Source organism: Acanthopagrus latus, chromosome 12, assembly GCF_904848185.1.
Source record: "Acanthopagrus latus isolate v.2019 chromosome 12, fAcaLat1.1, whole genome shotgun sequence".
Lineage (NCBI taxonomy): Eukaryota > Metazoa > Chordata > Actinopteri > Spariformes > Sparidae > Acanthopagrus > Acanthopagrus latus.
Window position 1 is genome coordinate 25,278,664 of NC_051050.1, and position 16,520 is coordinate 25,295,183.

At 44.5% G+C, this 16,520-nt stretch overlaps 1 protein-coding gene across 3 annotated transcripts in view; it reads right to left on the reverse strand.

Annotated features, from left to right (window-relative positions):
• lhfpl2a (LHFPL tetraspan subfamily member 2a) overlaps nucleotides 1-11,145 on the reverse strand; it is a 34,789-nt gene extending 23,644 nt beyond the window's left edge. For all 3 annotated transcript variants that reach the window (XM_037117977.1, XM_037117974.1, XM_037117975.1), the window contains exon 1: nucleotides 10,891-11,145. The gene's annotated coding sequence lies outside the window, so the exon portion shown is untranslated. The remainder of the gene's footprint in view (nucleotides 1-10,890) is intronic.
• Between the last annotated feature and the right edge of the window lie 5,375 nt (nucleotides 11,146-16,520).

Below are 16,520 nucleotides of genomic sequence, written 5' to 3' on the forward strand. Positions count from 1 at the left end.
TATTTTTGGAGGATTAAGACCTGACAGGTATCACAATCTGTCACACCTGACTCGCTTTCTCACGCTGTGATCTGATGGAAAACAGGAACCTCAATCCTACAGATAAATCCCATGAAATGTATTAAAAACAGAGAGAAGAGCAGAAACAACGTCGGCCCTTCTTCACGCCGACGCTGTCGAGTTTCGTCCTCTGCAGCGCAAAAATTCTTGTCGGACATTTTCCAATTACAGAAGTGGATACGCAAATTGAAGGGGATTTTCCTCTAAGCGGCACAATCCAGCCCGTGCAGGCGTGAAACTCTGGAAACCTCCGAGTTAAGACGGTGTGAGAAGCGGCAGTTCGGGGCTGAGCTGTTGAACCCTTCCACAGCTGGGGGCAGGTTATTATGTGGGGACGTCTGCTGCCCCACCACAAAAGGCTCTTTCTTAAAGTATTTAAGGGCTTTGGGAACAGGAGAGCTGGAAGGGGAAGTATGTGGGCTGTCGACGGTTCAACGTTTGGGAACTCCACTTATTAGTTTTCTTGCCGAGAGACTGATCCTGACAAAGATCTCACCTGTGGTCAGGTTCATCCATCTCGACTGTTGTTGTGTGAGCTGTCGAGATTTCTGTTTTCTCGCTAATATAACTGAACTCGACGGCGTTAAAACACTACATTTGAACTTCACAGCTCAACGGCTCTTTACAGAAATCCTGACCCAGATGCTCGGCGTAATCCAGAGGTTTTAGTGAGCAGCTTCATGGAGGAACTACTTTCTTTTCGTATCATCGCGCAAAAGGAAACATCCACTCACAGACGAGAGGCTCGATGATGTAAAGATTAACGACGTCCTCTTCGGCAGAGCTAGATGAACGCGTCCTCGCCCTTCTACGATATAGAGCGGCGAAAAGAACGACCTGAAGTTAGCATCACCCTGTTTCCCTCTCTGTTTCCAGTCTTTATGCTAAGCTACGCTAACTTCCTGTAGCTTCAGTAACACACACACACACACACGAGGGTGATGTCGATCTTCCCAACGTGTCAGAGTTTGTTCAGTGAAAGTGTCGAGTGTAAATCAGCGGTTGGTTCTGTCGAGGCTGCGACACACGGAGCACAAACATTTACATCTGGAAGCAAGAAGGACAAAACGACTCGTCCTCCTCTTAACATTCATCCTCATTCCAGTCTTCTTCTTCTTCTTCTCCCCGGGCAGTAATGAGAGGCATGTGAGGCCGAGCAGAGACACTCTCATTAAAATAACCAGCTGAGGAGCTCACACACACACACACACACACACACACACACACACACACACACACACACACACACACACACACACACACACACACACACACACACACACACACCGACTCTGCAACACTGAAGCTTCAACAAACTGTTCAACGAGTGATTCAGAGTCCTGAGCAAAGAGCAGATCGTCTCCTGACCTCACCTGGCCGATCCGAGAGGTCGAACCTGTCAGAGTGATTTACAGCTGTGAGTCACGAGGGAACATCTGCATCTGCAGCACAGACACACAATCCGAACTGTACGACTAAATAAGACTGCAAGTGAACGAGCATCGCAGCTGCTGCCCGACACAATACAAAACAGACGCGAGCAGCGATGACCTCATCACTGGGCTCAGGCGTGTGTGTGTGTGTGTGCGTGTGTGTGTGTGTGTGTGTGTGTGTGTGTGTGTGTGTGTGTGTGTGTGTGTGCGTGTGCGTGTGTGTGTGTCACTGGAATATTTTTATAGGAGTAGGAAACTGTTGCTGCATCAGCACCACAGAAACCGCTCAGTGGCAGCTCGGTGGACTCAGTTCGGTGTCTCTCAGTCCTGCTGAATTAAAGAACCAGCAGCAGTCGATGACGAGACGCGACTCTGTCGTGCAGAATGAAAGGAATGTGCAGGATAATGGTGAGGCATAAAAAAAGCATAAATAAAAGCAATTATTGTTCTGGAGAATAATGAGTATTGTCTGCGCTGCTCAGCTGGGCAGCTGCGTTACATTTAGCACACATTATTCCAGCAGCCAGCGTGGAGACAGAGCAGCTGTGAACGCTCTGCCAGCAGCTCTTCAAAGAGACGAGGGGAACCGTCGGGACGCCGGAGCCGGAGCTGCTTCCGCTCCGGGCTCGGGTGTGATTTGGTCTGTCGATGCCGACACAGAAACAATGTAGACTGCAAAGAGTCTCGTGAAGATTTGGATTTATGTGAAGGAGGTGTTTCCCCTTTCTGTGTTTCCAGTCAAACCACTTTAAAGGTGCAGTCTGTAGTTTGTTCATGAGCAGAGAGAGATGTTCACTGACTCAAACTAAATAGGTAAATTAATTTGTTTATCTATGGCGGACCCTGCCACCTTTCTGGCTCCAGTGTTCTGGGAGCATATTAAAGCTTGTTTATTCACAGATGGAACAAAGTTTGTTTTATTACCTCATGAATATTGTCAGTACTGAGACTCATGCTAACGGTGGCGTTCAGGGTTCTTTAAAATCGATCCTCAGCGACAGTTTGTCCCCTTCTGATGACATCACACCACTAACATCCAGCTCTGCCTCCTCAGTCAGCAGCTAATGCCCTTGGACACAGACACACACGCCTCCTCAACCACTCGCACAGAAAACACTTAGCGCTGCAGCTCGAGCCGTCACAAGAGGGCCGTAAAGTAAAAACACAAGGTGTGTTTCACTGCCTGAGGCGCACACTGATTGCACACTCTGCACTAATGCAATGATTATCCACACTCTATCCAATTTCCTCTGTGTGTGTGTGTGTGTGTGTGTGTGTGTGTGTGCTTATATGCATGTAAACCACAGACCGCACACAGAGATGACATCAGCGAGCAGTGATTAGTCTGTTAAACACAACAGATGCTGCAGCACGGCTGGTTTATCCTCCTTATTAAGTGAAAAATCAAAAGAGGAAGAAGAGATAAAAAAAAAAATAACGACCGTCAGGCGACTTTAACTCGTCTTCGTACAGGTGTGGTGACGTCATCATCGACGTCCTCACAGCTGATGGCAGACAGGTGGATTAACGGCCCTGTAATGTGGGCAGGAGGGTCATTTCTCTGGACTGGATGTTCGCCAGATCTCTCCCAGACATGATGACAGACATAATGAGCAAAGGGGCTTCATGTGAGCACACACACACACACACAGACACACACACACACACACACTTGCTAATGTTTGCCAAATTGTGTTATCATGTCTGGGAGACAAACATCGTCTGAACCTGAGCCCCTCCCAGCGTCACCGGCTGTTGGCCTGCAGGAATCCAACAGCTCTGCAGCAACAATAACGGCCATAACGGCTTCTTTAACGTGCCTCGCCGTCCAGAGACGAGGGGGAGATAAGATCAGGTAAGTGTTTACATGATCGGAGAAGTGCATGACTGCTGTTTAACTGCCTGAACTGAGCTGCGAACACACTGAAGTGGATACGAGCTCAAAATACCGTTCAGGTGTCGACAGTGTTCAGTCGACACTTGAAGAAGCTCAAGTCAACCGAGACACAAACATTTTCTCTTATTTAGTTTCTGGTATGAAGTGATACAGAAACAAACTTCCATCCCCGACATTTCTGCCTCCTCCGCGCTGAAAAGAAACAGAAAATATTCCACAACAACACGTCTTGTGTTTCTTGCTCGCTGTCTGCTAGACAATAGCTCTTCAGTTGGGAAAGTTCAGATGTAAACTGCTGACAGGGAGGTCTGACCTGCTGCTGGATACAGACCAGACTGATTTAAGTTGATGGCGAATCATTAATTCAGTCATGTGACAAGTGACTACACTAACACATGAGACACGGTTTACAGAGTGGAAGAAAGAAAAGCAAATCATGCATTTTTCAGATCCATATTCGAGCGATCTGGTGTTGACTGAACATGGTAGATTTGATACAGATGGACAGAATAACGTGTGGAGGTCAGCGGCAGCCATTACAGCAGCGGCGGCCCTCAGAGTGAATGATCTGCGGGGCAGTCGGGTTGTTAAAGGGAAGTCAGGACGCTGGCAGGAGGAGGGGCGACCGAGGCAGCTGCCCTGGAGATGGATCACAGATGTCTGACCTCGGCCGCTCCACTTAATTGTGAAACAAAAGACCGTCCTTCTCTTTCTCCCTCCTCCTTTTTATGAAACTTGTTTTCCTTCATGCCTGCTCTGTGTCTCCCCACACTATCATTACTCCGCTCTATGATTCACTTTTCTTGCGCCTGTGTTTACTCTCTTCACGTCATCTCTGCTGCCTGCAGACGGCAAACAGCACTGAGCTGTGGAGGGCCGGCCGAGAGACAACAGCAAACAAAGAAATGTCTCACCGCCTGCTTTCTTTTTTCTCTCTGTGTGAAGGCTTCAGACGAGTCAGAGCAAAGGTCACGAATTGAAAACTCGAGACAACTGCAGGAATCTGTTGTTGCGTGGATGCTTTTCTGGATGTATCCATGTAACTCGAGGAGCGGTGAGCCGACTCTGAGCTGAAGATAAAACTGTGTCGGTGTTTGTCTGACCGGAGCAGGTCGCCGCTGATCGTACCTGAGATCCTATCAAACAGGATGCATCTGTTGACGAGCCCGTGGCTGGGAAAACCAGCCTGGCAAATTCCAGTTAAATTCAATTAAGCCTGTTCTTATCAGCGCGGTGAACTAACTGGAGCGTTGTTCTGAGATCGTTTCAAGTCACAGCGAAGAAATCAAGCCTGACTGCGTCTTTCCTGTCATATGAAATCTGTAATTTTACACCACAAAACAACAGGAAAAAGATCTGAACACTGTGTGTGTGTCTGTGTGGTCCCACAGGTCCGGTAACATTATCCCGTCCCAGTCCAGTGGAGTCGTCACCCTCACCTGGAGAGAGCTCACCCTACAAATCAAATCACAGCTGCACACATCATTAGACGGACCTCAGCTGACCCGGAGACCAGTCCACATCAGTGAGACAGAAGTCTTTCTGTAGTTTTACACAAAGGTTTAACACTCAACAACCCAAAAGGTTTCTGCTAAATAACTTCTTTGAATAGTCACCCAAAAACAAAACAGCTAAAGTGTAATTATTGGATTAAAACTGTGTGTTTAGCGATCATTAGCATGTCCAGCTAACTAGCTTACTGCCAGCTGGAGTAACTGAGCTTCACTTCTAAATGTGAGGAGCATCTCTTTAACTATCAGACTTTAGTTTAAGGTTCTGTTAAAGAAAGCCCGGTTCATGATGATCACTTCTGATTATCATCTTAAAGAGCAACTAGCTTGTTGGATCTGCGGTGAATCATGTGCAGAGATGTAGAAAACAGATTTAGTTTGCTGTTTTCATTTCACCTGGAGAAACTTGTGGCTTCCTGGGTAGAAATTAGCAGTTTGTCAGTTATAAAGTTGGACAAACGGTGAACTTCTGTGAACACGGTCTGTAATGTGAGCAGGATCGGGTCAGAACCGGCGACCTGCCTTAGATCTCACATGAGTCACCTCCATTAAAACTCGGCTGCAGAGACAGACGGACAGCCGTCGGTCCTGCTGCTGCTCCGAGGGTACGGCGGTGATAATGACGGGTGACAGTCTGCCAGACTCAAACCAAAGCTGGGTTTCCATGGTGCCGCTGAAACCAGAACCCAAACATGAGCAGTTCTGGTGGAGAGCAGCGTGGGCTCAGACCGGCTGCAGGACGTCCCAGGAGAACAGAGTTAAAAGTGAAACAATTTAGTCGGAAAGCTAAAAAGTTGGACAAAGGAGATCAGGGGATTTTTTTAATAAATGAAAGTCGACTCAAAATGAAACTACAGATAATTATTTCTCATCCAATAAGAATGCAGCTGGTCATTTGTGGATTTCAGGTTAGAAGACACAGGTTTTGTGTTTATCCGAGTTTTATTTTGTGGTTTGTGAATTATTTTGGTCCCTAAAAATAATGCGACACATTTCGAGAGCACAGCTGCAATATCAGTTAATCCATGAGAAAAGAATTTGGAACCATTTTGTTAATTTTTTATTGGTTTATTAGTCACAATTTTCTGATTCCAGCTTCTTAAATGTGAATATTTTCTGGTTTTTTTTCCTCTGTGACAGTAAACTGAGTATCTCTGCCTCTGAGAAACAAAATCAATATTTAATCGACCAAACTAACGATTAACTGACAGTGAAAGTAATAATTACACTCCTACATGATATCAAGAAGGTTTGTAAGCAAACTCTTAACTGAAAAAACAACAATTTGATAGAGACAATAATAATAATAATCACTCTCAGCTTTGTTTGAACAGGTAATAAAATCATAGACTGTTTCTGTCTCCTGATTATTTTCTTTGTTTACTACGATCTGGACCCTGAAAACACTCGATGCACCAACAGAATCTCTTGTAATCTCGTTCAGACGGCTCAGAGAATTTTCTGTGACCCGAGACCGACTGAACACACGATACCACCTTATCTCACATCACACACAGGCGGTCCATTGTGGCGGGTCACAACCTTTCAGCATTATCATACAGCTGTGAGTCTCTGAGTGAGTCCAGCCCGGTCGTATTCAAACGGGTCAGATACGACATCACACGGGATCCAGGAGAGGCCGCGCTGACAAAGAGACGTCAAGTGAAGTGAATGTTGAACACAACCGGCAGAGTTTAACGAGCCCACGGTTGCTCAGGGACCAGATAAGTGCCGGAGGCCATGCAGCTGCAAAACCCACCGCCCGTCTGCCGTGCGGTCCCCTGAGACCGACCCCCAGCCCGCCACAAAGGAACAGAACCCTCTCTCCTCATTTCACCCGGCAGGAGGGTCCTGCCCCCCCCCCACAGTCATCCACCCTCTTTCTCTCCACAGCCAGATCTCAATGGATAGAGAGGACAAGTGTGGGGTGAGGCCTTTGTTGTTGTGAGGACTCCACCCTGCTGGTTTCCAGTAAACAGCCGGCTGTAGAGCTGCTGGAGGCAGATGTACCCCCCAGGAGAGGCTCAGCCCGGGAGCCACGGGGGGCTCAGAGGACGGAGAGGGCCGGAGAACATGGAGAGACCAGGAGAGCGAAGAAAAGAAAGGAGAGAGGAGCCTAATCTAATCAGCGTGCATGACTGCCCACAGCGAGGCCACGTAGAGGCCCGAGAGTCAGAAGGTCAGAAGGCTGCTGGACACCGTCACCTCCACCTGCTGCCTCCAGCTCTCTGAAGAAAACTGCACGTCAAAAACAAGTGAAAACCAAGTCAAGAGGCTGACGAGGCTGATCTAATTCCAGTCGCGTGGGCACGTTCGATAAGTCACAGTCACACACACCAAACCAGATCCATCTGTATGGACCAGAACTAGTCCAGAACTACTTTGCAGTGCTGGATGACCTCACACACTTCAACACAGAATCCATACATGTCCCCAGAACTCATTAAATCTAATTACAAAACAACTTCTGATGAAACTAACTAACTTAAAAGCTGCTCTGTGTTCCTGTCTTTACTACGACATCAGCCTCAGAGTTGTAATGATGCACTTTGAGTTTAATGTTTAGGCTGTTAGCTTCACGTTAATGACAGCTCAGGTTATGACCCGGTCAGCTTCATACGTTGCGTTCAGAGGACACACGGCAGTAAAAACACGCCTCGCTCGTCCTCTGCATGTGACAGACGTGACAGTCCGTCTCTGAACCGCCTGTATTAAAAAAGAAATGAGCTCGGACACGGCGCTGCTTTTAATTCCCTCAGAATCCTTTTAGAAGCTCGGATGGAAAAACCTAATAACGTAATGTGCCTCAGTTTAGACCCGCCTGAGTTTTAAGACTGTCCTCTTAGCATTACGTCAATTTTACAGCCAAATAAACAAAGTTGAGGGCAGCGAGACGGGAATTAAAAGCAGCCTGTGAGATGTGCTGGTTTGATCAGAGCGCTTCCTGGATGCTCCTGTTGAAAGTTTTACTGAGCAGCAGAATAATCCTGCGAGGTGAAACAACGAGTTCAGCGCCGACTGTCAGAACCAGATGTTGTTGGGAACTAACTCCATGTACAAGTGCAGCAGTGACAGTAGTCTGAGGAAATACAGCACAAATAAACTGGCCTTGTTATCTACAGAGGAGATCATCCGTCAGACAAACTGTATTCCAGATGTTAGACCCAGCCGGGCGGAGTCGTCGGGTTTAACCTCTGACCCGGGAGCAGCCGGTCATTCAGCTGATTTCACGCTCTGGTCACGGTGACACCACGATCCCGGCTTTGGTTTCAGAACCACACTGATATACTCGGGTCTGATTTCCATCAGCAGAGATATTTACACTCACAGACGCATAAAAGTGAGTGTTTGACTGCGTAGAGACGATGTAAGATCAACTCATCCACTGGAATTAATCTTCAGTTCAGGAGAAATATACCGACCGAGTCCATAAACTGCAGCCAGCATCCTGGATTCATGACAAAAGCAGATCTGGAACGCTGTCGGCATGAACTTCTGTTGGATTCTCTGTAACGTTCATTAGAAGCATCACAAACTGCTTCCTCTGCACCGGGCAACAAAAACAGCGGCTGCTGATTTTTTCCGTGCTTTGAAAGTTTCTGTTTTGGAAAGGAGAGGAGAAGAAAAAAACAAAACATGAAAGAAGTTTTCCAAAGCATCTGCGCTGCCCGGCTGCCAGGGAGAGAGCAGCAAATGTATTTTTGCTTTTCCTTGTGGCCGACAGGAGTTTCTCTGCAGGGTGGTAATGAATGAACCAAAGGGCTCGAACACGGAGCCCTGAGGGACCACGTGCTCTGGCACATCAGCTCAAACCACCCGGCAATCCCTGACCCATCCACCCGACCGCCATCTTTCAAGGCTGGTCCCTCGCTCGGTGATGACCTCAGCGTCGTTAAAACATCTGAAGCTCAGTCAGGAGTTACAAAGACACAAGCTAATTACAGAATATAGACTTGTGAGTGAAAGCACAGCAGCTGCACACACAGCTGCTAATGGAGCTACAACAATACGTTCAACTACAGAGAACAGATGTTTAATCAATCGACAACTATTCTGATAATCGATTTATCACTTTGAGTAACTTTTTAAGAGTTTTTGGGGGTGATATGCTTGTTGGCATTTCATTGGCACACGCTTAGCTAGCAGTTAGCTTAGCTTCCTAGCAAGATGGAAACAGCTAGCATGGCTTTGCAAAAGTTACACTATATAAATGTCATCATCACGTGATTAGTAAGATTTAGCAGCGTTTCTTTTTTACGTATGTACACAGCCGTGGCTAGCTGTTACGCTAAGCTAACTGCCTGTTGGCCCTAGCTTCATAATTAGCATAGGCTATGTCCACGAGAGCACGGCTGCAACGATGAATAAGTCAGTCGCTTTGTTGACTATTTCATCAGTTTCAGTCGTGTTTTAAGACAATAAAAGTCTAAATTCTCTGATTCCAGCTTGTTAAATGTGAATATTTCCTGGTTTCTTTCCTCGTCTGTGAGCGTAAACTGAACATGTTCATCTGAAGACAAACACTGATCTACATTCATCAACAGCAGATAGAGAAAATAAGCAGTCATGGCAGTTAACTGCAGCTCCACAGTGTTAATCTATTAGCAGAGAGAGTCCACGTGGAACAGAAACATATGGCTCGGATGTTTCCTACCGCAGCGATGAGGTCTGGAACAAAAACACTGCGTCTGTTACAACACTGCAATAAAAGAGCATCACACGTGGAAAAGAAGGAAAAAGTCGCTGCTTGTGGGGAAACACGTGGATGAAAAGTGAAGCAGAACTTCCTCGTGTGAAGAACAGAACAGAACCTGACGTCAGCGACACTGAGATCCACAGAGAGAGAGAAAGGTGTTTTTGTCCCAGGAGACCTGAAACAGGCCCACAGGTGAGACCACATCTCAGGTTTACTGCTGAAACACAACAAAACCAGAATCTGGGTCGCACTTTGTCAGACTCACACCTTCGACCCGTCCACAGGATCAGGTGTTCAGGTCAAACGAGCTGAGTTTTAAAGGAACAGAGAGAAAGTTCCAGCTCCTCATGTCGTCTATCGACAGGAAGCTTCATATATCTGAGCTCTGGACTGCAGATCGGACCTAACAAGACACTTACAAACGTTATCGTGATCTTTGGAGAATTCAGGGCGGACCGAGGCAACGTTTTCTGTCCGGTTTTAAAACATTACAGTCATTTTTGAGTCTTAATGCAAACAGAAAATGGTAATTTTGAGTCATTTTATGAGATTTAACACAGCGACCCAGCTCCTATTTGACAGTAAACTCAATATATTTGGGTTTCAGAACCACAAAAAGACATTAGCAAATATCATCTTGAGAAATTAAGAACCTTTGTCACCATTTTCTAGCAGATTTTAGAAGATTAAAGTCGTTGTTGAGTGAATAATCCAACCATTGTCTAGTTTAATTGATTTAAACAGAAAGTTCCAGCTCCTGGTGTCCTCTCAACAGTAAACTCAATACATTTGACTTCTGGACCAAAACTTTGACCAGAACAAGACTTTTACAGACGTTATCTTGAGTTCTGGAGAAATTCGGAACCTTTACACACTTTTCTGACAGATTATTAACAAATACTTTGATGGACTGAAGTCACATTAATCCAATCATCGTCTTGATAATAATGAATGTTTCTGTATTTCTGACCTGAGACCAGCTTTAACAAACGCCTCTGTTCTGGTATCAGTCCGACCCAGATAGAACCGACAGAACCGACGGTCTCTGGAGCTCACAGGGTCTCAGGCTGAGCTGCTCTGCCCACACAAGCATCAGTCTGCTCGGCTTCCCTGCCACGAGTTTCCCCCCCAACAGCTCCGAGAGCCCGAGAACAGAACCAGAACCCTGGAGAAGTCGTGTGAGAGTCACACTGAAGCGTCAGAGAGTCTCTGCCGAACCTCTGCCGAACCTCCCACACAGATCATCTCTGCTCTGCTGTAGAAAAGTGAAGCGGATCTTTTCTCTCTACTCACGGTTGAGTTCTGCTGGATCGGTTCTGCAGCGACGCGTCTGGAAATCCACAAAGTTGAAGTTTCTGCTGGATTCTTCTTCTCGGAACTTCTGGTCGGGTTTATTCCTGGGTTTATTGTTCTGTTCCGTCAGTGTCTCGGCTTCATCCTCCACGTTTTCTCCGGACGACAGAAGAATGAATGGCTCCTCCGTCCTGCTGCCGGACTCACCGCTGCTGGATGGGAGTGACGCCTCCGGCAGCTCCGTCAGCTCCGTCAGCCCGCCTCCACCAATCAGCGCGGCCCATACTGAGCCCGGGCACTCAACTGGGTTTAATGTGATGTCACGATAAAGTCTTTATTTGTCAGATAATTAATTTATCGTGACATTAAATAATGTCAACTCATAATACATTATTTATGTAATGTGATGTCACGATTGAATCATTTTTCATATTATGTCAAAATAAAAAGTAATATTTTATGTTACGATAAAGTAATTATGTCATGATAAGTTCATTGTCAGATAATTACTTTATCGTGACATTAAAAAGTGACTATCGATTTAATGTCAGAGTCATTATTTATTTAATGTCACGATAAATTATAAATTCAGTGTGATGTCATGATAAAGTCATAATACCTACATTATTTATGTTATATTGCAATAAAATGTATTTATTTTTAAATTCTATGTCACAATAAAGTAATTATGTCACAATGAATTATTTAATGTGATGTCACGATTAAGTCATAATACATTCATTATTTATGTTATGTTACAATAAAAAGTATGCACTTTTTAAATTTAATGTCACAATTAGTAATCATATCATGATAAATTCATTATTTATTCAATGTCACGATAAATGACATCACTGCAGAACCATGATAAAGTCATTTATTTAATGTCACAGTGAAGTTATTGCTGATTAAATGTCAGACACCATCTGAAGTATCTGCACATGAAACAAAGATTAAAACCGGAAACCTTCACCTGTTTAAATGTGGAAACACTTTGATTTGAAGGTGAAGAGCAGTTCTGTTTTTACTACATTTAATTACTAGTTACATTTCAGATTCAGTTAAATAAAACAAAATGAAATGCAATCAACAAATAAATTATCTGATCTCCTCCACACTGATGCTAATGTTCGCGAGCTAATGTTAGCAACTTTAACATCAGCAGTCGCATATTTGGTTCTACAAACTGCCGACCGCTTGACGGGGCAGAAATAAATACAAAATAAAACAATAGTTATTTGCACCTTGAGTGGCTGATACACTGTAATCTGAATTATTGATTTCCACATTATTTTCTTCAGTCTTCATTCAGTGACGGTACCTGAACATGTTGTCGTCTCTGATTACTCCTCAGTCTGTAAAGCAGTTGTTCACACAGCATTACAGGAACATTTAGACAGTCTACATGTCACATTCTCTCTAAATCTGTGACTTAACCTTTACTGGGAGGCTAACAGCTGAGCCAGACTCACACCAGTCAGTCACACACACATTCTGCAGCCTCCAAGTGTGCACAGAGACACACTTAGCATTATTTCCAGACGTGTGTCTGAGCGATCGCCATCTCCAGCTCACAGTCTCCATCTTCTATTGTTGCCGGGTTCAGTAGAGACACACCAGGACCAGCGTGAAGGCTCGGCCCGCTTGAGAACAGGAACGCTGCAACACAACAACTTTTGTATATTCATGCACGCTTTGCACGACAGCGAGCGAGTATGAATGGACTATTTTGAGGCTGTTGTGACTAGGAGGGGAACAACTGGTGCCAGGACCTCGCTGCCCTCTTATTTGTGCTCCTTGGTCGGTCAAACGAGACTTGAATGGAGTGAAAACAGAAGGGAAGTCTCATGACTCGCTCTGGGAGTTTCTGGCCAAACAACTCTGCAGTCATTGTCAATAATAACAGACGTCCTGGGATCGCACTGACTCTTGGTTTGACACTCACAATATTACACGCTCGTACAAACATGAAGGATTCCTGTGATAAAAACAGTTTGAGCTGCAAAATGGAAATCCAAATCTCACTGGTTTAAAACCCTGCGTGAAACTTTTTTCTCCGTTTACAGATTTTTACTAAATAAACTTATTGCTACATGTGGGGTATCAATAAAGTGCTTCATGGGTATTTATACTGGAACAAACATGTACTGCGAGTAGAAGGAAGAGAAACTAAGAGGAATGATAGAGTTGAATAAAGACAAATCACACTATAAATACTTGTACTGCGTTATGACAGGATGAAATAAGGAAGCCCTGAGGGGCCAGAGAGGAAGAACTGTTTTTCCCAACATGTGAGACATAATGAACTGTTATTATTAATATGAAACACATTATTGGATTAAGTCATAACTTGGCCTGCAAAGGAGGACGTTGTTTTTTTTTTTATCTGTACAGCAACACAATATGTATGTTTTTCAAAGAGTCTTGGTTTTGGTGTCCAACAATACAACAAACAATCAAAACTGATGTTAGAGAAGAATCTAGAACACAATGTCCTGTTATGTGATCAGATTCAGAATTATTCATGTTCCCCAGAGGATGAACCGACCTTTGTGATTCCACTTTTGGCGTTTACGACAATATCAACAAATCTACTGCACTGATGGCCATGAAATTGTGTGTAGATATCCATTGTCCCCTGAGGATGAACCACAGCCACCTTGGTCATTATCTGCCTTTACCTAAAGCACCATCAGTCGGTCATCTCGGCTTTTACCACAATATTTCCACAAGTTCTCTGAAGTTCTCTGTTATCTGAAGTGTAGCTGAAGGCTTTTGAAGGACAAGATAAAGGAAGTGTGCTGAGACCTTCTGTCACAAGTATAACTCAGGAACAAGTGAGATGGGATGAACCTTCTGCCATCTGAGAGAAGCAGGAGAAACATTATTTTATCATTAACACAACAACTGAAGGCTTGTATCAGTTTCAGTCGACACCGTGAGGGAACATTTGGGATTTTTTTGCTGTGAGGTGTGATGAGCTGTTGGATTTCCCCCCTCTGAGGCTCAAGGTTCAACACATTCCTGGCTGCAGCGGTCAGTATGATTTTAATCTGTTTTCACAGGCAGGCAGCGCAGACACACACCATCTTGTTTGGAATTCCAGTCAAACTTCCCTGTGAGTCCTTCAGTGTCTCCTTGTGGACATACCAGAGGAGCATCAAGGGTGGCAGACGTCTTTTTGAGTCCCACATGTGCTCGCCATCGATACTATGAGCCTCAGGCCGACTATCATATCTTTCCACTGTCATATCTCTCAGGGGCATCACACTGGCTCTCACATAGCTCTGTCACAGCTGAAAAAACAAAACGTAAAAGGGTCGAGGCGACGTCACAGCCACAGATCACACTGTTGATTCAGCAGAGGCAAATCAGAGCCGGAGTGTGTTTGTCACTTCACAGGGCCGAGACCAGAGAGCAGGATTAAGTGTGAAAGACACACCAAAACCACTGAGGAGGAGGAGGAGGAGGAGGAGGAGGAGACGAGCTGTGACACCGCCGAGGTTGTGCTGCTCATAATCACGAGAGGGGGGAAGATGGAATAACTTGTCAGGAGGGGCAGCTCACCACAGTCGGGCGACGAGAAGCACAAAGTGGTCTGCAAGCCCAGCTGAGAAACTATGAAGCGTCGGTTTTAGATGTCTAGCGAGAGCGGGCAACATCTAATTAAATGAGCTATCCCATCATCGAAGTGTGGAGTTTTGATTGTAGAGTAAACTAACAGAGCAAGCGAGTGACAAATTTATAGCCTCAGAAATATCCAACGTGCTTCCTGAGGAATATAAAATAATCATGTGGTATTCTGGTAGTCGCCCGTCACCGAAATCCCAGTTCAAGTTCCACTTAACAGCCACGTTGGCAGATAAACACATACACACTTACAGCCGTCAAATCAGAAACTGCTTATTATATAAAAAAACAAACACAAACAACAGATCAGGTTTTTAAAATTTAAAAATGTTACTGGCATGAAACAGTGGCCTCGAGCCGGCCATATGTGCTGGACTGCCTTCATGAATAATTCAGAGAAATGACCCAAAATCTCAAAACACACATCAATTAAACATCAACAACAGTCTGACAACAAAAAGATATAATGTGCAATAATTCTGCATTAAAATGTCTAAAAACTTAGAGACATTTCTTCTGTATGATGTTTAGTTGTGTTTCTACATAATCAATAAAGTCTCCAACACTGTTCGTAACAGAGAAATGCAAAGTTTACTTGTTGGATCAAGTTTAGAGGGTAAACGTCTTGTGTGTTTTAACTCTCTCACGCTCATCGAAAGCGTTTGATATTTAAATGGGAAATATAGTTATTCAAATAGTTTCCATGGAGGAAGTGCCAGATTGTTCTGTGCAACAAACGATCTGGTGAATCAGGTTTTTTATTCATTTCCTGGACATCCCTGTACTGTTTTCTTTTTTGTTGAATATTGATTATTTTTTATCCTCTTCGGCACTCAAACAGTTACATAAACGCGACCATGTGAGAACTTCAGAGTTAAAATGTTTTTTTACAGGCTGCCCTTTTTTCCAAACACTTTCTAGATCCTGATAAACAAATATATAATTACTCTGGGCTTCCTCTCACTCTTTTCCTTGTTTGTAGTTGTCTTGTTTTTGAAACTGCCCTTTTCCGAAACTTTTTCCATTGTACATTTGCCAGATCTTCCTGAGTAACAAACCATCTGGCACGTCAGGTGTTGATACACAAATTTATATTCATTTTCTGGATTTTCCTTTCTTGTTTAAGTTAAATATTGGATTATTTGACCGTGTTGTTACTCAAATATGTTTTTCGTCTTCCCTCCAAACAGTTTCCACAGACGCCTTGCCAGATTGTCTGAAGATCAAATATGTGAGCATCTTTGACCAGAGCTAGGCTAGCTGTTCCATCCAGTTTCCAGTTTTCATGCTAAGCTAAGCTAACTGCCTCCTGGCTGTAGCTTCATTTTGAGCATACAGACACAAGAGTGATAAAATCTTATCGAAGCAAAAAGGCACTTTTTACAAAATGTCCAACTATTCCTTAACTAGCTGTGTGAAATGTAGTTCAGTGAAAGTTTTTGATTTGATTTTTTAAAAATGACCAAACCAAAACATGAGAACCGTCAGTTTTGACCTCATGTCGTGATGTCTAACAATGGTTTCATGAAGGCACATTTTTAAGGAAACAGGAGTCGGCGACATAAGCGACCTGCGAGTGTCACATGACTCTCCACAGTAACCATCATTGTTGTTTGCCTCGCTCAGCTGCCAATCAATTCACACGGCAGGTTAGAGGTCACAGCCCACATTAGGACGGCGCCGCCCACTCTCTGCAGGGAGCATTTCCTGTGGCAGTCTGCATGCTGCTGCCGATGGGAGGTCAGTCACCGCGGGGGTCAAAGGTCAAACAGGGAGTATGTTTCGAGGAAATTAGTTCCTCTCGCCAAGAATCCGAAAATGCAAATGATCCCTTTGGAAGTATCAGATTTTGACCCTTAAGCATGTTGGTTTTCTGTCATGTGGCAACTCTGACCGATCAAATATGTGGGATAAAATCATTCTCCACAGCAGCAGCAGAGATTTAGCACCATGACTCTGTCTAAATCAGCTCCGTGAGAACTGTACGTTCACAAACGTCC